Source organism: Sciurus carolinensis, chromosome X (assembly GCF_902686445.1).
Source record: "Sciurus carolinensis chromosome X, mSciCar1.2, whole genome shotgun sequence".
Taxonomy (NCBI): domain Eukaryota; kingdom Metazoa; phylum Chordata; class Mammalia; order Rodentia; family Sciuridae; genus Sciurus; species Sciurus carolinensis.
The window spans coordinates 95,368,570-95,392,522 of NC_062232.1; the positions used below are offsets into that span (position 1 = coordinate 95,368,570).

A 23,953-nucleotide genomic window follows, 5' to 3' on the forward strand; every position below is an offset into this window, starting at 1 on the left:
AGTCACAGGGTTACAGGATGCTATGCCAAGAACATGGGCAGAGAGAGATATGAATGCAGAGTCAAAGAGTTGCTGTAAGTGGTCAGAAAGGATTTTAAGGAACCAGTTCCACAGAGTTGTCCAAACAGAGGGTTCAGATAGAATGATGGCAATTTCAGAGTGTCAGCTCCAGGTGTCAGCTTGGAGTGAGCTGTGCATGGTCATCACAGGCAGGAGAAATCACCTTTACTGAAGCCTGACAGGGACAGAAAATCAGAGGTCTGTCACTATGCCCATTTTCCTGGAGAAGGTTTGTGATGAGTGACCAGTTGACAGGGTCAAGTTGCTACCATGTTCAATCTTGGGGTGCTCCTTCTTTTATGGATCTCAAGTGAGGGATCCTCATCTGATAAGGTTGATAAACTTCCATGCCTGGTGTTCCTGACATGATTTGGGATGTACACATGTGCAGGTACTCCTTGATTTAGTTTGATAAGTTGGCACGCAGAACTTATTTATCAATCTGTGCCTTATGGTGGTGCCAGGCAGATGGTGATTGTTTGCGTGTACAAACAAGGTATGGAATCATTCTACCTTGGCACACTTGTATTAAAAATGGAGTAGTTCATGGCAATATATTGCCTTACAAAATGGAGTAACTCAGGGTTAGGCACAACCTGAAAACTGCTGTTCTATATATCAAAGAATAATTCAGAGCAGGGCACAGCTTGCTTTCTACACTGAACAAAGTTAGCAAACTGGAATTTATACAGAGCCTGTTCTCAGACTTAAAGATTATAAGCTAAAAACCCAGTATAAAATCACTAGAAAATTGTGCTTAGAAATTAATAAACACTTAGAAATTATCTGTGGGTTAAAAATCATATTGAAAATTAGAAAAATATTATAAACTGAACATAACAAAATATTTGATATCAAAATTTGTGAGATAAATTTAAAATATTTATAATAAAATATGTAGACAAAACTCATGTATTATAAAAAATAAAGCTGAAAATTAATGAGCAAAGCTTAAAAGAGAAAGTACAAGATATTTCAGGAATAAAAGAAGGATCTCACTGCAAATGCTACATAAATTTTAAAATATAACAGAAAGATAAATAATTTTGTGTCAAAAATTATACAAATTGCCGGATGCAGTGATGTACACCTATAATCCCAGTAATTTGGGATGTGGAGGCAGGAGGATCTCAAGTTGGAGGCCAGCCTCAATGACTTAATTAATAAAATAGAAGGAAACTATAAAGAGAAAAATACATCACAATCAAGTTAGGTTTGCAAAGTTGTTTCAACATCAGAGTATCAATTGATGGATTTTACAACTTTATCGGATTAGAGAATAAAAACCAATGATGACCCATAGATACAGAAAAGGATTTGATAAAATTCAACATCTTCCCATGATTAAATATTTAAGCAAATAAGAAATGGAAGAGAATTTCATTAATTTAATAAAGGACATCTTCAAAATGCATGTGACCAGTATCATATTAATGGAATAATAATGAAACCTTTCTCTTTTTTTTTTGTATTTTTTTTTTATTGTAAACAAATGGGATACATGTTGTTTCTCTGTTTGTACACGGAGTAAAGGCATACCATTTGTGTAATCAAAAATTTACATAGGGTAATGTTGTTTGATTCGTTCTGTTATTTTTTCCCTTCCCTCCACCCCTCCCACTCCTCTTTTCCCTCTATACAGTCCTTCCTTCCTCCATTCTTGCCATCCTCTCTAACCCTAACCCTAAACCTAACCCTAACCCTAACACTAACCCCTCCCACCTCCCACTATGTGTCATATTCCGCTTATCAGCGAGATCATTCGTCCTTTGGTTTTTTTGAGATTGGCTTATCTCACTTAGCATAATATTCTCCAATTTCATCCATTTGCCTGCAAATGCCATAATTTTATCATTCTTTATGGCTGAGTAATATTCCATTGTATATAGTTTCTTTATCCATTCATTAATTGAAGGACATCTAGTTTGGTTCCACAGTCTGGCTATTGTGAATTGAGCAGCTATGAACATTGATGTGGCTGTATCTCTGTAGTATGCTGATTTTAAGTCCTTTGGGTATAGGCCGAGGAGTGGGATAGCTGGGTCAAATGGTGGTTCCATTCCAAGTTTTCTAAGGAATCTCCACACTGCTTTCCAGAGTGGCTGCACTAATTTGCAGCCCCACCAGCAATGTATGAGTGTACCTTTTCCCCCACATCCTCGCCAACACCTATTGTTGCTTGTATTCTTGATAATCGCCATTCTAATTGGGGTGAGATGGAATCTTAGGGTAGTTTTGATTTGCATTTCTCTTATTACTAGAGATGTTGAACATTTTTTCATATATCTGTTGATTGCTTATAGATCTTCTTCTATGAAGTGTCTGTTCATTTCCTTAGCCCATTTGTCGATTGGATTATTTGCATTCTTGGTGTAGAGTTTTTTGAGTTCTTTATAGATTCTGGAGATTAGTGCTCTATCTGAAGTATGATTGGCAAAGATTTTCTCCCACTCTGTAGGCTCTCTCTTCACATTGCTGATAGTTTCCTTTGCTGAGAGAAAGCTTTTCAGTTTGAATCTATCCCATTTATTGATTCTTGCTTTTATTTCTTGTGCTATGGGAGTCCTATTAAGGAAGTCTGATCCTAAGCTGACATGTTGAAGATTTGGACCTACTTTTTCTTCTATAAGATGAAGGGTCTCTGGTCTGATTCTGAGGTCCTTGATCCATTTTGAGTTGAGTTTTGTGCAGGGTGAGAGATAGGGGAAACCTTTCTTTTTGAGATTGCCCATCAGTAAGGACTCTGGCTATGACACGGCTATTCAATATTATATTAGTGATTGCCTTGGTCAATTGAATTAGGTAAAGAGAGAGAGAAAGAAATTTAGATAGATACATACACAGAGATTTAAAAGAAAATAATACTATTAAAATTCTCAGGTAAACCTGGCGAGGTGGTGCAGGCCTGTAATCCCAGCAATTGGGGAGGCTGAGGAAAGAAGATTACAAGTTTGAGGCCTGCCTCAGCAACTCAGTCAGACCCTGTCTCAAAATAAAAACTAAAAAGGACTGGGGATGTAGTTTAGTGGTAAAGGACCCCTGGGTTCAATCCCCAGTACCAAAAAACAAAAAACAAAAAGCAAAAACAAAAAACCCACAGGTGATACATTAGTTATGTAAAACCCCAAAATTATAGAGAAATTATGACATTTAATCAGAACATGTAGCAAATTTGTCAAATACAAAATAAATTTATAAAATCGATTGCATTTTAATAAAAAATTAAAATAAGAAAATTAAATTTTAAAATGATTCCATTTGCAATAACATTAAAGTTTGAATTGGATTCCTAAAAGTCATTTTAACAAAACTTATACAAGACCTCTGGAAAAACTCATCACATTTATTGAACAAGTAAAGAAGGCTTAAATAAATGAGAACATATCCCATTCTTACAGATGGGAAGTTTTAGTGCTTCAAGGATTCCAGTTATCCTAAATTGATCCATAGACGGAGCATAATTGTAATCAAAGTGTCGACTGTGACTGTGCTGGTATGTGGCAATACAAAAGAACTCCAAATACTCCAGACACTCGTTAAGTAGAAGAACAAGATAGGAGGACTTGTTTTACCAGAAATGAAGACATACTATAAACCTAGAATAAATAAGTCAATGTGATATTGGTAGAGCAATAGCCAAACAGTCAAGGATCAGAACCAAAGCACAGGTATCCAGATACACATACAAAAATATAAACTTGATATAGAATATAGCTCAATTTTCAGATTGTTATGAAAAGGATGGAATTTTTCATAAGCGGTGCTAGAAAAATCAGATATCAATATGTAAAACTAAGATTAGATCACTCCCTCCTACCACACACAAAATGAGTTGCATTAAAAACCTAAATGTGAAATGCAAAATTATTCAGATTTCAGAAAATCATGTAGAAGAATATATTCATAATCTTGTGGTAAAAGAACGATTTACTAAATGAGACATAGAAAGCAATAATTATAAAAAAATGCTGAATCTAACTACATTAAAATATAGAACTTTGGTTCATCAGAAGACACTAAAGTGAATTTTTTATGGAAACTGTATCTCAATAAACATGGGGAAAATATATATACCGTGCCACCTGGCAGAATCAAATCATAAGCCACATATTCGTTGTACAAGTATTTAACACACCACTAGTAACCAAAGTAAATAAAAAAACACTGATGGATTCATAAGGAAATAGCAAAGAATATAATTGGGAAAAAGACAAAAGACTTGAAGAGCTATTTCAGACAAGAAATCCAAATGGTCAATAAACATGTGTAAAAGTGCTCAAACTTCTCAGTAATCAGACAAATTAAAATCACAATTAAATACCAGTTAATACCAGATTGACAGAAAAATAAAGTGTGACAATACTTGGGTTGGCAAGAATGGAAAGTAAGAGGAATTCATATACTTCCCAGGGGAATGTAAATTGATACTACTATATTGGAAAGCAACTTAGCATAATATAATAATGTTAGAAAAGTATACACCCAATGGTCTAGAAATTCAGTTCTTGGGCATATAGCCTAGGGAAAGACTTATTCCCCAGCAGCAAGACACATATAACAATTATTTGTAGCCATATTGCTAGTGATTACCCCAACTAAATTGTATAAGCAGCAGTAAAAAAGGATATTTAAATTGATGTCTTTAGCAAAATACAATTGAATATTGGGCAGATGAGGAAACTGAGGCATAAAGGGCAAATTTTAACTCAAAATGACAGATTTTTAAGTGGCAGTGGTAGCGTTGCTTCCAAGTAATCTAATGCTAAAGCCTTTAGCTATTATACTCTACTACCTTTCTTAAATTTGTTCTGGAGGAAAGGAATAAAATCAGGTTGAAATTGATGTTTTTGTAGGTCAATGCAGTTGAATATTAGCAACTTTCTATAATTCTAATAGTTCTCTTAAAGTTCTGAGTCCTGTTGGCCTGAAAACACTTAACTTAGTATAACAGTCTACTTCTCTCTAGCTTTCTCACTCAATATGACTTTCTGAATTGTCTTTTAGCAGTGAAAAAAAAGTTTGATTTACTTTTTATCCTGGTTTTTATTTTCTGAGTGATTATGGCTCAAAACACAAAACACTAACCAAAAGGAATGGAAATGATGACAGCAACTAGAATTTTCTATATCTGCAAAAAATACAGTCTTTGGCATGCATTTGTGCTGGTCTCGTACTTCTGGGCGGCAGAGAATTCCCAAATACAAGGACCCAAAGAATCTTCTTCTGGGTGGTTCTGTATCCCGAATGAGAATGAATAACCTATCCTTGGGCCTGGTTCCCCACATGACCTCATACAACAAAAACCTACCAATGAAACTGAAAGAACTTTCCAAAATTTCGTGAAAGCCAATAAATAAACACACCACAGAGAAATTTCTCTCAGGATTGTGTTTTAAAGTTTTAAGAAGATAGTAGAACATAAAAGAGGATGGCAAACAGGTCATGAAAACTTTGATCACAGAAAGTCTTTATGATTTAACAGGTCAGGAATATTTATCTGTTGGGTAAAGATAAAAATGACCATTCAATTTTGGTCTAAACGGAGTACCTTTTTTGAAGGATTCAAAGCTGAGTTGTCTGCTCATGAATAAAAAAAAAAGTTAAAGCTAAATCTGAAAATAATACATTAACTGCTATTTGAAATATATTGAAAATATACATTTTGACGTCATGCAGATGGTGCATGCCTATAATCCTAGCAGCTTGGGAGGCTGAGTCAGGAGGATGGCGAGTTCAAAGACAGACTCAGCAAAAGTGAGGCCCTAAGCAACTTAGTGAGACCCTGTCTCTAAATAAAATACAAAATAGGGCTGGGGATGTGGCTCAGTGGTCAAGTGCCACTGGGTTCAATCCCTAGTATCTCCCCCCAGAAAAGATTTATGATTCATGTTTTCTGTACTTAACACTTAAAAGGACCAGAATATCCATGTGCTCTCATTAACTGGAGGTGTATCCCCCATAAAATGTTGAGTCAGATCTTCCCAGGGCTTCAGCGTCTTCTTGGAAGCAAAAATTTTTCAAAGTGTTGTTAATTCTTTCTCATTTAATTCTTTTTTGTTTTCCCCCTCCCAATTTATTTGCGTATATTTTGCTCATCTTTTTAAAAAATTAAACCTATTTTTAATAGATAAATAAAACATAAAAATTGTTCATGTTAATGGAGTACCTTGCAACGTTTCAATATTTATATGTATTACATAATGTTTAGATGAGGTTAAACACACCCATGTTCTCAAACATTTATCATTTCTTTATGGGGAAAATGTTTAAAATCTTTTCTTCCAATTTTTTGAAATATTCAGTGCATTCTTGTTACCTGTTGCTACCTGTCATGACCCTATTGTGTAATAGCACACCTATTAGAACTTGTTGTTCTTATCTAGCACTAACAGTAGCCATTGATCCCCTTTCCCCATCCCCACCCTCCACTCTCCCCAGACTCTGGTAACCACCATTCTACTCTCAACTTCTATGAGATCTACTTTTTAAGATTCTATATATGAGTGAGATACTGCAGTACTTGTCTTTCTGTACCTTAACATAATGATCTCCAGTTCCATCCATATTGTTACAAATGACAGGATTTTGTTCTTTTGATGACTGATTAATATTTCATTGTGTATATGGACTACATTTTCTTTATCCATTTATCACTTGATGGACACAGGCTATTTTCATTTCTTGGCTATTGTGAATAGTGCTAGTGAACATGGTGTACAGATGTCTCTTTTGATGTATGATGAACTGATTTTGCTTTCTTTAGATATATACCAGTTAGAGAAATTGATTTTTTTTGGCAGGGGATACAGGAGATTGAACTCAGTGGCACTCAATAACTTGCTGAGTTTGGCTTAGAACTCATGACCCTCCTACCTCAGCCTCCTGAGCCCCTGGGATTACAAGCATGCACCACTGTGCCCAGCAAGGAGGAAGTGATTTTTGAAGGAAGGCTAATCTATTCCATACCTTTCTCAGAAAGAATAATTATAGATAAAAATTAGAAGTGGTTTTTGTTTTTGTTTGGGTACTAGGGATTGAACCCAGGGGTGCTTTGCCACTGAGTTACATACCCAGCCCTTTTTATTTTGTCTTTTGAGATGGGCTTACTAAATTGCTGAGATTAGCCTCGAAATTGCAATCCTCCTGCCTCAGCCTCCTGAGTCACTAGGATTACGGGCATCTACCACTTTGCCCAGCTAGAAGTGATATTAAATGTTTAGGTTAAAAAAAAAAAGGCAGAGACCTCTAAGAACTTGAAAAGTAGGTTTTGAGTAGAGCGCAGACACCATAAAAGTCACAAAAGGAAATAATACTAACACACCCATGACCAAGGACAATATTGATAAGAAGAAAGGAGGGAAGAACTTTGTCTCTTTTCCAGTGGCTCGGGTACACTCTGGATTCCTCATCTGTACAATGGAAATGATAAAAGTATGTGCCTCACTTGATGTGAGGAGTAAGCAATGTGATAAAAAAAATCACCTAGAACAGTGCTTAACACATAGTAAACCACACGTTTACTGTTGCTTACTGTTAATTGTAAAATACTATATTTAGCATTCTAAGGATTTTGTTATAGTTACAATCAAGTTTTTATGTTTATCTACAGGTTCTTAACATGTCTTTCCAACAATACTTAGGTAGGTTTGCACTTTGAATTGTTTATATCCCAGCTACCTTTTGCATAAAATGACTTATTTAGTTTATCCTTGAATATACTGTAGGTGATGGAATTGTATTACTTTTTTGCTCTTCAGTCATGTTAGGACCTAAAAATATTATATAGTACAAATAGTTAGATGTTTGTCCCTTTTTAAAATTATCTAGGGACAGAGTCCATCCCACTGCTGTTTTTCTTCAGGATAATCAAAGACCTCGTGGTATTCAAAAAGTTCCACAATCAGTCCAAATGAGAATCTTCACATCTATGTCCTTCCAAAGCCTAACTCTTTCTACCCATTCTATTGTCTTAAGAATGAGTTTTACATGCAAATATTTCCCTGTGATATAGATATATTTAGTTGCATAGACCTCATAAGTATTAAATCAAATGTCTAAAGGAAAGAGGTCCAAGAATACCATTACAGTGAAATATTTTGCAAAATCAAAAAAACTTCCAAGTCCCAACCAATGAACCATATAGGTTAGGCAATACTTGAGTTAAAACCACTTCATTATAGCAAAAATAATTTTTATTTTATGGCAATTCATTATAATAGGATACATGATTAATAGATAAAGATAGGAAGGTAGATAAATAGACTTTGTATTGCACTTATAAAATTCATTTTGGATGTTAAGTTGCAACATAAGCACACCAACCAATATAAACAAGTATTAGAGATACAAGGTAGAAAATGAAAACTTATTTTCTTTTTCCCATTTAGAATACAACACTACTTACTGTCCCACAAATATATTGAACAGGCTATGACTCTCATTTTATCTGCATTTAATGAACTAGCTGAAGCTTTAATCTCGAAAAATTTCTTCTCAATCACAAGTTTTATGATAGAATCAATAAGATATAAATATTCATCATACTGAAGCTTATTTGGTTTATCATGTAGTGTTTGGAATTTTTTAAATAAGCAAACTAAATGTGTAATATAATTTTCTAGCAATAGCAATAAAAAGACATTGCCAGTACCCTGTGAATTTCTGAACAGATATCACTTTTTTTTAACTTTATTTTATTTGTTTAGGTTTTTTTTTTTTTTTCATGTGATGCTGAGAATCAAACCCAGTGCCTCACACGTCCTAGGCAAGTGCTCTACCAATGAACCATAACCCCAGCCCCCAGCTGTAGCTTTCTGACTTTAACAATCAGAAACCACAAACACAAACACATGAACCATACCCATAAATGGGACTGCATAGCACATAATAAGAATTCAGTCACATTGCAGATATGATCATAAGGTTGACAGACAAATTAAGTAGCTAAACACATTTATCATGTTCCAGTACATTAATCTGAACACAGCTATGCATATTTACATATGAGCATATGCTTGTGTGTAGGAGGGCATACTTACAGAAAAAGTGCAAATAAATAAAAATTGACAGAACAGTCTACAAAAAATTCTCAGGTTTTTTTTTTGTTGTTGTTTGTTTGTTTGTTTTTCAGTATTAGGGATTCAAGCCAGGGATGCTCCACCACTGAGCTACATCCCCAGTTTTTTTTTTTTTTTTTTTTAAGACAGGATCTACCTATATTGTGGAGGCTGACCTCAAATTTGTGATCTTCCTGCCTCACACCCTCATGAGCAGCTGTGATTATAAGTGTGTACCACCATGCCCAGTTTCTCAGCCTCTTCCTTAGTGCACAGGAAGTCAGAGTAGAATTACTCTAAGAAGAGATAATCCATTGCATTAAAGTGAAAGATGGAGGGCATAGGGTAGAAGAAACAAATTCTTCCTCTCATCCCAGAACACACTGGAAAGCTTTCTTTCCACTCCCAAATTTATGGCTGTTTCATGTCCAGATTATAAGTGAGAAAATGGGATAGCTTGAGTCAAATTTTCTTCAGGATCTGTCAATTAGAGATGGATAGCGAATTCATTCATTCCTTCACGTACTTACTGAGTATCTACACTAGGTGCTTGGTTTATAATGCTGAACAAAACCAACATTGTCCTTAACTTTAAGGAGTTGTAAATCTTGTAGAGAAGCATGGACATTAGAAACACACATAAATAGAAATAGGTGCACATAGTGCAAAGGAAGTATGAGCTAATGTTTTGAATAAAGTATTATGAAGCACCTAAGGAATTTTGGAAGATTTGAGTTTACCAGCCCCTATTTCCAGTGTCTAACCTTGACCTGTGATCTTTAAATGGTCATTCTAATTCACTGTAGCCACAGTTCTTAGAATGTGCCATCTGCATCAGGATTACTTGGTATTTGAATTAACATTTTCTTTTTGGTACTGGGGATTAATCTCAGGGGTACTTGACCACTGACCCACATCCCCAGCCCTGTTTTGTATTTTATTTGGAGGCAGGGTCTCACTGAATTGCTTAGTGCCTTGCTTTTGCTGAGGCTGGCTTTGAACTTGCGATCCTCCTGTCTCAGCCTCCGGAGCTGCTGGGATTACAGGCTTGTACTACCACACTTGTCCGAATTAACTTTTTCAAAAACTCCTCAGGTCATTATGATGCATTCTAAAATTCAGGACTCACTGATGTATGTGAACTTTCATTTTTTTGTTGTCTTCTTGCTTGTTTTCCCTCTCTCTCTCCCTCTCCCTCTCCCTCTCCCTCTCTCTCTCTCTCTCTCTCTCTCTCTCTCTCTCTCTCTCTCCCAGCCATGCTGGGTTGAACCCAGTGTCTCGTGCATGTTAAACATGTGCTCTACCACTGAGCTACATGCACCCATTATAAAGACACTTCCTACTAAATTGCAAGATCTATCCATTATTGTCCAGACATATGACAGCAGTAGCACAATACTTTTTTAAGGGTCACTTTTTTTTTTCTTGTTTTGGTACTGGAGATTGAACCAAGGGGTGCTTTACCACTGAGCTACATCCTCAGCCCTTTTTATTGTTTCATTTTGTCTTTTTAAATTTTGAGACAGAGTCTTGCTAAATTGCTGAGTCTGGCCTCCAACTTGCGATTCTCCAGCCTCAATCTTCCAAGTGATTGGGATTATGGGCATGTATGCCTGCACTCAGCCTAAGGGTCACTTTGTATTATTATCTTCTTGACCAAGATCCCATAGAGTAATATAGTCATCTCAGCAGATATAGAAGGGAGAGTGAGAATTCTCATAATCCTTTTAAAAAGTTTTTAAAGTTTAAGGTCTTAAGAAGATATTGATGTGTTAGTGACCTAACACATCTCCATACTTCAGTTGGGCAACTTTCATTACTGGCTTCTCATTGTCCCTTGGGTCTAGGACAATTTACTTGTCATAGGAAAGTTTACTAGATAAATTAATAAAATAAATTAAATTACTTTTCATAGCAAATTTTACTAGATAAATATTACTAGATAACTTAATAAATGAATTAATTAAAGTTCAAATCATATAGTCTTCAAAGCATAAACTTTTCATTACCAGTATCACCCCATTCCCATCCTCCTTCAGCAGGCAATTATTAAAGATTTTTAGTTACCTTTCTCTTTCGTTGATAGGGAGTAAGGGTTTAAAGTCAGAAGATCTGGAATCTAGATCTCTCTCTACTACTGAATGATGCATAAACACTGGCAAATCAATAAACAACTCCCTAGTCTTTATTCTGTCCTTTATTCTTTATCCATTTATCTATTCATTCCTTCAATCAATATATATTAAGCACCTACTTTGTATCAGATATATTTTTTTTAAATTTGGTACTAGGGATTGAACCCAGAGGCGCTTCACTACTGAACCACACCCCAGCCCTTTTAATATATATATTTTTAATTTTGACACAGGGTCTCTCAAAGTTGCTTAGGACCTTGCTAAATTGCTGATATTGAGATTGTTTTTGAATTTACAATAATCCTGCCTCAGCTTCCTGAACCGCTGGGATTACAGATGTAAGCCACCATGCCTGGCCAAGCGCCTACTTTGTATCAGACACTTTTATTATTATGTTGTCATTAGTGCATCATAATTGTACACAATAACAGGGTTCATTGTGACATATTCATATATGCACTGTGGCTGGAGCAGGGAAAACAAACAGACATGAAATTTACATGATGGGAAAAGATCAACAATAAATAGAGTGAAATGTGGAGTAGGTCAGGTGCTAATCAGTTTTATGAAGTAAAATAAAATGGTGAGGTTAATAGGGAAAATCAGAGAGGGAAAGAGAAAAATATACGCGTACCATGTTTTGTTAATGGATCATGTACAAGGTTACATGATCCTGATCAGTAATTTCAGCATTAGGTTTATGTTTATGACAATTTAAACTCTGCTATCCTTCTTCCATGATTCTAAAGTTAGCAAAAGTTTAAAGAAGACTCATTGATGGATTAAAACCAAAATTATATAACCAAAATGTCTACATCTTATTCCTAGATGGGTTCTTTGTTGCTTGTGTAAGAGGCAAACAATACTCAACACCTATCATGTTTGTTCTTGCTACTTTGGGGCTGTGTCTTTTAAGCAGCAGAATGGAGTCAGGTAATATTCTAGAGATGTGTTCCTCTTCTATTTACTGTCTATCTTAGCCACATTTCTTTGAAATGTAAGAGGTTTTTCTGGCCCCACATCAAACAGGCCACTCACCAGGAACAATGATCTCTGTTACAGACTGAAAGAGTATTTCTCATGTTTGTTTTGCTAACAAAGAGCTCTTGTGTCTCAGCTAAGAGCCCTGGGTGTCAGAACTGTAGAACAACATTGCCTCAGAGCTAATGATGTTGTTTTGCTTTGAATTTTCTTCTTAAGATGAAAGATGCTTTCTAGCTTGTAGAGAGCCACCTTAATACCTTCATGACAAGATCTTAAGGTGTTTATTTGCAATGAGAGAATTGTGGTTATCGGTGAGTGGTTTCAAACATCTGGAAGATATAAGGAACGAACGCTGATATGCTAATTGCTGACACTTTTCAAAATTCTAATTCATAGAAATCTTAAATGTTAGATATTGAAAAATCACAGGAAATTTCTTGGATTTGTAGAAAAGTATGTCTGTGAACATTGAAACAACTCAGAACAAATGAAAATGAAAAATAAATTCACATGCATATTCTACACCTGTATCTCCTATACCTGGTAGTATAACTGAAAGCTCGATCCTTGTCCCTAGTGCCAAATCAGTAACGAGGTCACAGTTTTGAGAAAAAGGAAAAAGAAGTTTTACTGCTTTGCTAGCAAAGGAGATACACAGGGGACTCCTGTCCCAGAGGCTGTGATTCTGCCCATCAGGGAAAACAGAGGACTTTTAAAGGAGCTATTCAAAGGCTTCATTCCAGGTGTGGTCTGGTGGGGGTCCCAGGACACCCTGATGGTGTGTTAGGATTCACTTGTTAATTTGGGAAATATTCACTTCCTAGATCCTGTGGTAAACATCTCCTTCCTGTGAGCACAGATAACTCAAGGTAATCTTGTTCCCTGCCCCCAGGTTAAGGAGAGGGAGAAGAGGAAAAGGAAAACATGAACCCTTTAAAAACAAGCCTCAGAACTATGTTCAAAAGGTGAAGTGGACCACTGTTACAGTAGTATGAATGCATTTGTGGACAGTTAAGAATGTTACGCCTGGAGATGGGTATTCCCGGATTCAAGTCCTAATTCCTGCTGCATAATTATATTATTTTAAGCAGGTTTAGGGGTCAGGGATGTAACTTGGTGGTAGAGCACTGCCTAGCATGCTAGAAGCCCTGGATTTAATCCCAACACCACAAAAATAAACTTCTATAAACCTCACCTTTTAAAAAATTCTATAAACTCCAAAGGAGACAAACCACATTTAGTTATTAAGCATTACATGTTTAACACAATGATACTATCTCACAAATTCCTCAGATATGACTATAATTGTTTCTGTTAGCTCTTTATAATGCCGTACGACTCCCATTCAGCAAATTAATCTTAGCTCTCTGATTTACCGAGACCTGATTTCTTGACTCCTTACCTTCTGTGCCTCACCCTCCACCACCCAGTGATCATATACAGTGGCAAAATCTACTGAGCATAAGTGTTCACTTAGTTGTACCTGGTCTCTCAGATGAACACTCCAACAAAATGTGACTCTCATCTGGTGAAAGAGCATATTAAATATGCTTAGGAGAATGTCCACCGAATTGGGTTATGCCCTTCAGATAAATGTAACATGTTCCTAAAGCAATTCATGCTTGTAAGGTTAGTTTCATCGAATTCTATTCCAAATACTTAGGTTTTTGCAAATCAACAGCTAGGAAATGGTTGTGGTGAAGTAAGTCATCTTGAAGGAAGACCATCATATTGATGCAAAAACCAAAGTTAGTTGACTTCCTGTAGCTTACTTTCCTTATCATTTTTTCCTGTCTACAGCTTGTTGCAAATTATGAGACTTCAATTAAGGAAGATACTTTTAAAAAATCCTGTTCAGATAGTGTTAATATGTTGTCACTTTAAATTCATATGGTACTATTTTTGTTTCCCTGTATCTTGAATTTTGATGTTTCTTAGTGAGATAGGGGCAAAGGACAGATAGCATAGATAATAAATGATCGGAGTAGGAAAGAGGGGGACTCATTCAAAGAAAAGGAAATAAAATGCTAACATCTCCAGAGTGCTGTCCCCTCCTCAACTGGTTACCAAGGTAACAAACACCTCCAGGGAAACACTCCTCCCAACACAAGGAGGGTCTTTTCTTGCCTTTTGGGCAGGTATGGAGGATATGGAGAGGTACCCCCTGGGCTGCTCTCTTCCTGCCTTTTGGTCACATAGGCAAGATAGGAGGATGAGGGGGAATGGAAAGAAAGAAAACTTGGGGTCTATAAAAAGACAAGACCACCCTATTCTGCAGCTCTGGGTCCTGGGATCCTCTCCAGAGGAATCAATCTCTCTCTCTCTCCCTCTCTGTTCTCTTAAACAAAACTTGCTTTCTACTCTTGCCTTGGCATTTCTTGGGCATTTAATCTTCAGCACTGGGGGAATGAGAACCCAACCCAGATTTTCAGGAGGGTATCATTAGAGATAGTCTTTCTGCCAAGTTGTGGCCAGCTAAACTCCAATCCACTTGTATTTGGCCTGTGGTAAATTCCCATCAGGATTTTCTGATTATTAAGAGCTGAGTTTATCAGAAAGTACATGGTTGTATGTTTTCTCTCATAAGTGGGTGGAAGACAGAGGTGGGGGAGGTTCTCATGAAAATTGGAGGGAGATCAGTAGAGTAGAGGAAAGGGACCGTGATGAGGGAGGAGGGGACAGAAAAGGGGCATACTAGGGAATGTTATTGACCAAATTGTATCATTATATCCTGTGCATGTACAAAGATGTAACAAAAAATCCCACAATTATGTATAATTATTATGTATCAATAAAAATATGGAACAAAAGTTTAGTTAATTGGGCGACACTATGTCTTACGTTTCTAACCTAAGCTATAGAATGTACAAGTTAAACATCTCTGGGAACAAAAGTGACTTCAGATTTTACTTCTTAGCCTTAAATTAATTAAAGAATTAAATCAATTATTGTGCAATCAAGGTTAAATAGGGCTAGTGGATTTGAAAGAGCACATTGTTCCATGAATGTTCTCATTTGGGAAGTTGGCAATAAGTATTTAATCAAGTTAAAGACAATTTTGCCAAGCACACAGTGTGTGACTGAAATACCCCTAGTCAGACTGGAATGAGGTCTGTTCTCATAAATAGAGATAGCACAGAACAGTATAAATTTAAAAAGATAATTGCTGGGATAGGAAGACTGAGCCATCATCAGCAATTGGAGAACAGGGACAGAAAATGTGCTTCTGGGACAAAATAGTTGTCCCGACCCGCGGGACATCAACACGGGACCGCAAACCTGAGAGAGAAGGAATGAAGGGACAAGAGACGCAGGGAGAGGCAGCAAGACAGGAATTCTGATCAAGCTGCAAATTTTTATTGTTCACACAGGGGTATTTATACTGAGGGAAGGAGGGGTGTGACAAGGTGCAGGCTGGTTGGCTGTGTTCTTCTGCTGGGTTCCTGATAGGGTGCAAATTCGCGCCGGCCGGGAGGTGAGGTTCGCGCCGCCGGGAAGGTGAAGTTTGCGCCGGCGGGAAGGGAGGGGCGCTGCTGCTTATTGTAAAGATCAGAATGTTCTCAGAATAAGAACTTCTTGGTCCCTGACATTTCCCCCTTTCTTATATAAAATTATTGACCATTTTTCGATAGCCATATTTTAAGGGGGTGATAGAGGCTATGCGCTGAGGCGGGGGCGCGGCTTGCCCGAACAGGTACAGAGCTGGAGTGACAATCCCTCGGGAACTGCGCCTGTCTTAGGTTGTCCGTGGCAGAACAACATCCTTACCCGTCATTGGATAATGAGGCTCTAGCCCTCATTTCCTGTCTTAGGTTGGTATGAGCTCTCACGAATCTTACCCGTCATTGGCTGTCCAGTTCAGCTCACAGGGGTGATGGTCTTTTAAGATCATCATCACGATCCATCATCTCCAGTCGATGGTAATGAACCTGAATAGGTTTCGCCTGTATAGCCTCAATTTGAGCTTTAAGAAAAGCCATGATCTTGTTGAATATCAAAGGACCTATAGATACAATAAGCAGCAAGCAAAGGAGGGGACCTAAGAAGGGAAGAAGATAGGGAAGGAGTCCACTGAATCCAGTCCATAGTGGATTATCAGCCAGTGCTTGTCGGCGTTTTTCTGAGTCTTCCTGCAGCTGTTTGATCTTGTCCTTAACAATTCCTGACTTGTTGGCATAGAAACAGCATTTTTCCTGCAAAGACAGACAAATGCCTCCCTGTTCGGCAGTTAGAAGGTCTAAACCTCTCCTATTTTGTAGGACCACTTCTGCTAAGGAATCCACCTGATCTTGAAGATCTTGTATGGTGCTTGAGAGTATCTGTACATCAGAAATCAATTGTCTGGATAATTTTGTATATTGAGTAAGAGAGACCCCCAAACCAGCAGTACCTGAGGCCACTGCTGTAGAGGTTGTGCAAGAACAGGGTCTGTCATTCAGGGGATTTTTCGCATAGATTGTTAGCTGCATCTATAAGAGAGGAAGATTCATCCTCAGGGGGAGGGTTTCCGTCCCTGGGTTGTGGTAAATCATTGACCTGTTTGACCAGGCGTTCTGGTAACCATCTTGGGGCTGCTTGTTCTTGATCTAAAATACAAGCTGAGCCTCGTCCCCAAATGAGGACGGGATCTGGGCCTTTCCATTTATTTGTTAAAGGATCGCGCCACATAACAGATGGGCGAGCAGAACTAGAAGAGGGATGCCAATGTCTGTCTGCGGTCGAATGTCCTTCATTGTCTAGGGTAAGAAAGTTAAGAGCAAATAATGCATGATTAAGGCGATCCCTGGGAGTGGTAAATGCAAGGGAAGAGGCCTTAAGGCGGGTAAGCCAGGTTTTTAAGGTGAGGTGTGCACGTTCCACAATGCCTTGACCTTGAGGGTTATATGGAATTCCAGTAGTATGAGAGATTTGAAGAGTGGCACAAAACTGTTTGAACTTGGTACTGGTATATGCAGGGCCATTATCTGTCTTAATATGTGCTGGCTTTCCCATTATGGAAAAGGCTGAGACAAGATGAGAAATGACATCCTTGGTAGCTTCTCCGCAATGCGGTGATGCAAAAATAAAGCCACTAAAGGTATCTATGGAAACATGTATGTACTTTGTTTTCCCAAATTCAGGAAAGTGAGTAACATCCATCTGCCAAATCTGATTGGGCAGTAATCCTCGAGGGTTAACACCCAGATGTTGAATAGGAAGGGAGACAACGCAAGCAGGACACGCTTTTACAATTTCCCTTGCTTGTTGCCTGGTAATTTTACAAAGTAGCCGAAGGCTCTGAGAATTTAAGTGGTGAAGTTTGTGTAAATCTGTGGCCTCTCGGATGGATCCAATAAGAACTGGGAAAAGGGACCGAGTGGCTGCATCAGCCTGAGCATTACCCCGTGATAGGGGACCGGGAAGATCAGAATGTGCTCTAATGTGTCCTAAGAAAAATGGATGTTTTCTAGCCTGAATTAGTCGTTGAAGCTGGTTAAACAAAAAGGCTGCGTTGGAGGAAGCCTTAATGGCGGGTGAAATCTCCAATAGGGGCACAGAATGGGCAATGTAAGCACTGTCTGTATAAATATTAATAGGTTTATCAAAAAATGTCATAAAGACTTGTGTTATAGCAAACAATTCTACAAGCTGTGCTGATGGATAGGCAGTGTCAAAGGTGGTGGGCTGATTATCAACAACAAAGGCTGCACGGCCATTGCTGGAGCCATCTGTAAAAACAGTAAGGGCTTGTGGAATAGGAGCCTTCCGAGTAACCCGAGGAAAAATAAATGGATGTAACTGAGCAAAATGCAAAAGGGGGTCATTGGGAAGATGGTTATCGATTATTCCCAAAAAGCCTGATAGAGCAATACCCCATTCATCCCTCGTCTGTAGCAAAAATTGGGTTTGATCCTTAGTGTATGGAATCAGAATGCTATCAGGGTCTTTGCCAAAATGTTGTCGAGAAAGCAAGCGACCTTTAATAATGATAGAAGCTACCTGAGCAGGATAGACAGCAATAACTTTAGAGGATGTGGCGGGCAAATGAACCCAAAGCAAGGGGCAACCTTTATTTTTAAAATGTGGATCCCGCTGCCAGAATAGTCCCGTGGGTGTATGAGGGGTGTGTAATATAACCAAAACCAAAGGAAGGTTATAAGATATTTGTGTAACAAATTGTTGAGCAATGGCTTCTGTGACTTGAATTAATGCTTGCTGTGCCTCGGGAGTAAGCTCTCGAGGAGAAGAAGGGTCAGAATCTCCCCTTAAAATATCATTAAGAGGCAAAAGCACATAGGTGGGCAGTTTTAAATATGGTCTTAGCCATTGGATATCCCCTAGTAGTTTTTGGAAATCGTTAAGAGTGTGGAGATGGTCCACACGCAATTGTATATTAGGGATTTGAATTTGATTAGTTTGAAGTTTGAGGCCCAAGTAGGTGTAGGGGTCCTGTGTCTGAACCTTATCAGGGGCTATCTGAAGCCCCAAGGCAGTAAGGGCTTTATAGAGATCCAAATAACAATTATTAAGATCATAGGTATTAGGTGCAGCAATTAACAAATCATCCATATAATGTAATATATAAACTTGTGGCCACCGCTCTCTCACAGGGTCTACTGCTTGAGCAACATATTTTTGGCAAAGACTAGGGCTGTTAGCCATACCCTGGGGAAGGACCTTCCATTGAAATCTTTGCATAGGGCCCTGAAAATTGATGCGGGGGAGGCTGAAAGCAAAATAGGGTCTGTCATCAGGATGTAAAGGAATAGTAAAAAAGCAATCTTTTAAGTCGATGACCATTTTATAATAGTCCCTAGGAATAGCTACCGGTGTAGGGATGCCTGGCTGTAATGCCCCCATCGGGCGCATAACCTTATTGATAGCGCGCAAATCCTGTAAAAGGCGCCATTTGCCTGATTTCTTCTTAATAACAAAAATAGGAGTATTCCAGGGTGAGGTTGAGGGTTCCACATGGCCGGCTGTCAACTGTTCCTGTACTAACATAGAGGCAGCCTCTAATTTTTCTTGGGTAAGGGGCCACTGATCCACCCACACAGGAGTTTGAGTTTCCCAAATAATTTTGTCTGCATGGGGTACAGGAGGGTCAGGGACCGACACTAAAAATCCACATACCCAAGTCCAAATTTGTCTGTTTTTTGTATGGGCTGTACAGGCTCAACCTGTCCTTGTCCTAGCCTCCCAAGGCCTGTACCAGGGATAAAGCCCATACGAAGCATTTGATGAGTGACTAAAGAGTCGGGACTAGCAAGAATAACTTTCATTTGGCTTAGAATGTCTCGTCCCCAAAGGTTGACAGGGAGATCAGGAACAACAAAGGGGGTAACGGTTCCTTTATTCCCTGTGTTATCTTTTGTGTCAGTCCAATTAAGCACCCTGGAGCTAACTAAGGGGTTTCTTGATTGCCCTATTCCTTTAAGGTCAGTTAGTGATGAGGTGAGGGGCCATTCTGATGGCCAATATTTTTGAGAAATAACTGTGGCATCCGCACCAGTATCTAGGATCCCTTGGAATTTCTTTCCTTCAATAAATAAGGTAAGAGTGGGTCTTTTGTGGGAGATAGGTTGGACCCAATACACATCAGAGGAACCTAAAGAGGCTGTGTTTCCTGGTGAATTTCCTGAATTGAGGGGAAGGAGTATTAATTGTGCAATTTTTGTTCCTGCAGGGATGGCCGCTACTCCGTTAACAGCTGTGGCCAGTATTTTAATTTCTCCAGTGTAATCATCATCAATGATGCCAGGGAAGACCTGAACACCTTGTAAGGTGGTAGGAGCTCTCCCAAGAATAAGAGCACACATATGAGGTGGAGGGGGGCCTACAACCCCAGTGGGTATTATTTGAGGTCCTTGCATAGAGTCTAATATTGTATCGGTGGAGGCACAGAGGTCCAATCCTGCGCTGCCTGGGGTAGCACGTTGGAGGGAGGTGATTGTGGAGAAGGACAGGGAGCCTGGATTGGGTTGGGAGTCTGAGAGGGAACAAACCTTATTGCCCCTGGGTTTGCTCTGGGGGTGGTCGGGGCCAGGGGCTGGCCCCGAGAGGAGTTTCCCGAGAAGTTAGAGGGAATAGGCTGTCCAAGGGCATTGGTCTTGGATCTACACTCCTTGGCCCAGTGGCGACCTTTACCACATTTAGGGCAAAGGGTGAGCGGAGGTGGTTTAGCCCCTGTTTGAGGAAATATGGGTCCTTGACCCAGTTTCCCTGTTGGGCAGTCTCGCGCAAAATGGCCAGGTTGTTTGCAAGTAAAGCAAGTACGTGGGCCAGGGTGGTGAAGGGCCTTGGTGAAGGCGGCACCAATGGCGAGACCCATGGCATGGGCTGTTCCTACCCCGGCACACAGCCTAATGAAGTCAGAAAGGTCCCCTTTATCTTTGTGGGGCCGAAGAACATCTTGACATATTGGGTTGGCATTTTCAAAGGCAAGATATTTTACAAAGGAGCTCTCATTTTCACTTGGTCCAAGTAGGCGCTCCGCAGTTAGATTAAGCCGGGCAACAAAGTCACTATAAGGCTCGTCTGGACCCTGATGAATTTTTGCTAGGGAGGTGGTGGCCGAGCCCTTTTGAGGGAGCCGTCTCCAAGCATGCAAACCAGCAGTTTGAACCTGCGCTAGGAGCCCAGTAGGAAAGCGCGCCTGTTTAGGGTTGGTATCAAATGGCGCATTACCCACTAATTTAACATAGGTCCAGGATTTAGAGGAAGCCTTGGTTGAATTTTTTTGGGCAGTTTCCCGACAGTATTCCCTAAAGTCTGCGTTCCACAACAGGAAGTCACCTGCACTGAGGGTGGCTCGGGCCAAAAATTTCCAATCATTAGGGGTGAGCCACTGTGTACTATGGTTCTCTAGCAAGGCCAGTGTATAAGGTGCAGTGGGGCCATACTGTGTACAAGCCTTTTTAAGTCTTTCAAGAAAGCGGAGGCTCAGCCTTTTATAAGAACCAAGGGCTCCACTCTGTCCAGAGGTGGGCTCCTCCTCATCCCCTGATTCCTGGTCCTCCTCTTGTTCCCTCTCTGGTTCTACCTCTTGTTCCTCCCCTGGTTCCTCTTCCTGACTTCCTTCTAAATTCTCTGCTTCAGTTTGGGGGGGCTGATCTGCTTGACTGCGAGTGACTGGAAAGGCAAGAACAGGCTGACCACGTGGCTTCACCTTACGAGTATTAAGGGGTTTTGGGCCAGTTTGTGTTAACTCTGTGCCCAAGGCCAGTGAGCGAAGCTCGGCATCAAGGGCTTTTAGTTCTTTTAAAAGTTGGATTTGTTCCCGCCTATGTTGGAGAGACTCGCGTAAAGGGGTTAGATTAGGCAAGGGAAGCGGGGAAAAAATGTCTGGGGGGGCAGTAGGTCCCTGAGGGACCGGAGCACAAAAGGCAGGGGGTGTATAAGTGGGAAGTGGATTTGTAAGAGGTGGCAGGTCTGGAAAATGGTGTTGAGCCACTGCCTCCTCCAGGGTGGCCTCATCCTCTGGGGTCAACTCATCATGGGGATTTAAAACCGGATAAATCTTAGGGGGATTTTTAGAGGACTCCTTTGGTAAGGTGGGGTCTGGGAGGTTCCCAGGGTCTGGGAGGGTCCCAGGGTCCTGAGAAGGCTGAGCAGGGGGCATTTGAATACTAACCGAAGGGCATGCCGATGGGGGGCGAGAGGTGGATTGCATTGCCTGCTCCCCAATCTTTACAAGTTTTAAAGTACCACTGTCAAAGGGTGAACTTTTAAGAATCTCATTAATTAAATTCCAATAAGAAAAGACAGTGACGGGCACCTTTTGAGGACCAAAAGTCTCATAATAATCTTTGAGGCAGTCTCCTACTCTGAGCCACCTTTTACCATCAATCGATCCCTCGAGGGGAAACCAAGGACACAAATCCTCTATGTATGAAAAGAATAATCTTAAATCCTTTTTCTTAACACGCGCTCCCCGAGTCTTGAGGGCCTCCTCGAGACCCGTCAGAAACAAATCATGTGACGAGACTGCTTGTCCCATGGTACGTCACTTACCTTGCGCTGACCTCACTCTCCTCCTGGATCTGACTCCCGGTTGCGTCTACCAGGGCGATCCCGAATCCTGCTTGGCCAAGTCTTCCCCGGAGGGCAGCGTTCCGCTTCTCAAAGTTTCCAATCGACCACGTTGGGCGCCAACTGTCCCGACCCGTGGGACATCAACACGGGACCGCAAACCTGAGAGAGAAGGAATGAAGGGACAAGAGACGCAGGGAGAGGCAGCAAGACAGGAATTCTGATCAAGCTGCAAATTTTTATTGTTCACACAGGGGTATTTATACTGAGGGAAGGAGGGGTGTGACAAGGTGCAGGCTGGTTGGCTGTGTTCTTCTGCTGGGTTCCTGATAGGGTGCAAATTCGCGCCGGCCGGGAGGTGAGGTTCGCGCCGCCGGGAAGGTGAAGTTTGCGCCGGCGGGAAGGGAGGGGCGCTGCTGCTTATTGTAAAGATCAGAATGTTCTCAGAATAAGAACTTCTTGGTCCCTGACAAATAGTAAAATTAACTATGTACTTGTCATATATCAGATGTTATGGTGTGTATGTACTAGAATTTCTTTGGAAATTACATATTTGAAATCCTCAGCCAAATTCTGTTCAGAATATTTGCTTTCTTCATGTAGTTTCAAACAGGTCTAGGTATAAATCTTGCTGTAGATTAATATTATTAATATAAACATTGCCTGTTAGCGTAATTTCACTGAGACTGTAACAATGATTTGGACATCTCTATATTCCTCAGATAACTGGGAGGGTAACTATGAGTTTATAAGCAAGGTCTGAGAACTAGAAGAGAACTTAAAATTCAAATTTCAGTTCCCTTGTTTTACGGATTTGGAAACTAAGGTTCAGTGAGATGAATTGATGAATGACAGAACTAAATACTGAACCAGGAGTGAAGTCCATATCCAGGGTCTAACCATTGAACTTGACTTTTAAAATTAAAAGAGCACAAGGCAGTTAGGGCTTCCCAAACATAGTTGATCTTGGTTCTGCCAGGAACTGACAAATCTGACAAATTCATAATGTTTGGGTTTTAATGTCAGAAAACACCTAATTCTTAACTTTCCATAGCATGTGTATATTTAGGCATAGGACTTCAGTGTCTAAAGCATTTAGCTGAATGTGACGATTTTTTAAATGGGAATGTGAACAGAAGAGTAACTTAATGGATTTGACTGATGTTTCAGGCCAGTGAATTGTTGCTTACAACAAAAAGAAATGTCAAATAATGCTCATGTTCTTTAGAGTCAATTAAATGAAAACCCATCTTTTCTATACAAAATCAGATATGCTGTGATGTCAGTTATCACATAAAAACACTACTTAACCATATTATGATGTTGTTGATCATGGTAAAGATAATGTATTATCTTTTCATTTTTTTGCGGTGCTGGGGATTGAACCCAGGGCCTTGTGCTTGCAAGGCAAGCACTCTACCAACTGAGCTACATCCCCAGCCCTAATGTATTATCTTAGCACTTATCTGCCTTACATTTCTATCTTACACTTCTAAATCCTTGACTCCTAAAAATTAGAAACCATTTTGTTTGAATTCAGTAGGTAACTACCAAATGAAGTATTTTGCTAAAGACATTTACATGATGTTAAGTAACCCGTGGTGCCAGGCACGCATATGAGTGGGTGAGTGTGTGTGTATATATACTCATTTAGGTGTCAGGCACAAGTGACAGTGTTATAAGACATGATTCTTACCCTGGATGTGT

The 23,953-nt window shown here is 39.6% G+C and overlaps 1 protein-coding gene and 1 non-coding gene across 2 annotated transcripts in view; one reads left to right on the plus strand and one right to left on the minus strand.

The window, feature by feature from the left end:
- Nucleotides 1–23,953, plus strand: part of Htr2c (5-hydroxytryptamine receptor 2C) — a 249,819-nt gene that overhangs the window by 165,942 nt on the left and 59,924 nt on the right. The gene's annotated exons all lie outside the window — the stretch shown is intronic.
- On the minus strand, nucleotides 23,612–23,685 carry Trnaa-ugc (transfer RNA alanine (anticodon UGC)). The gene has a single exon. It is a non-coding gene; the product is annotated as a tRNA-Ala (tRNA).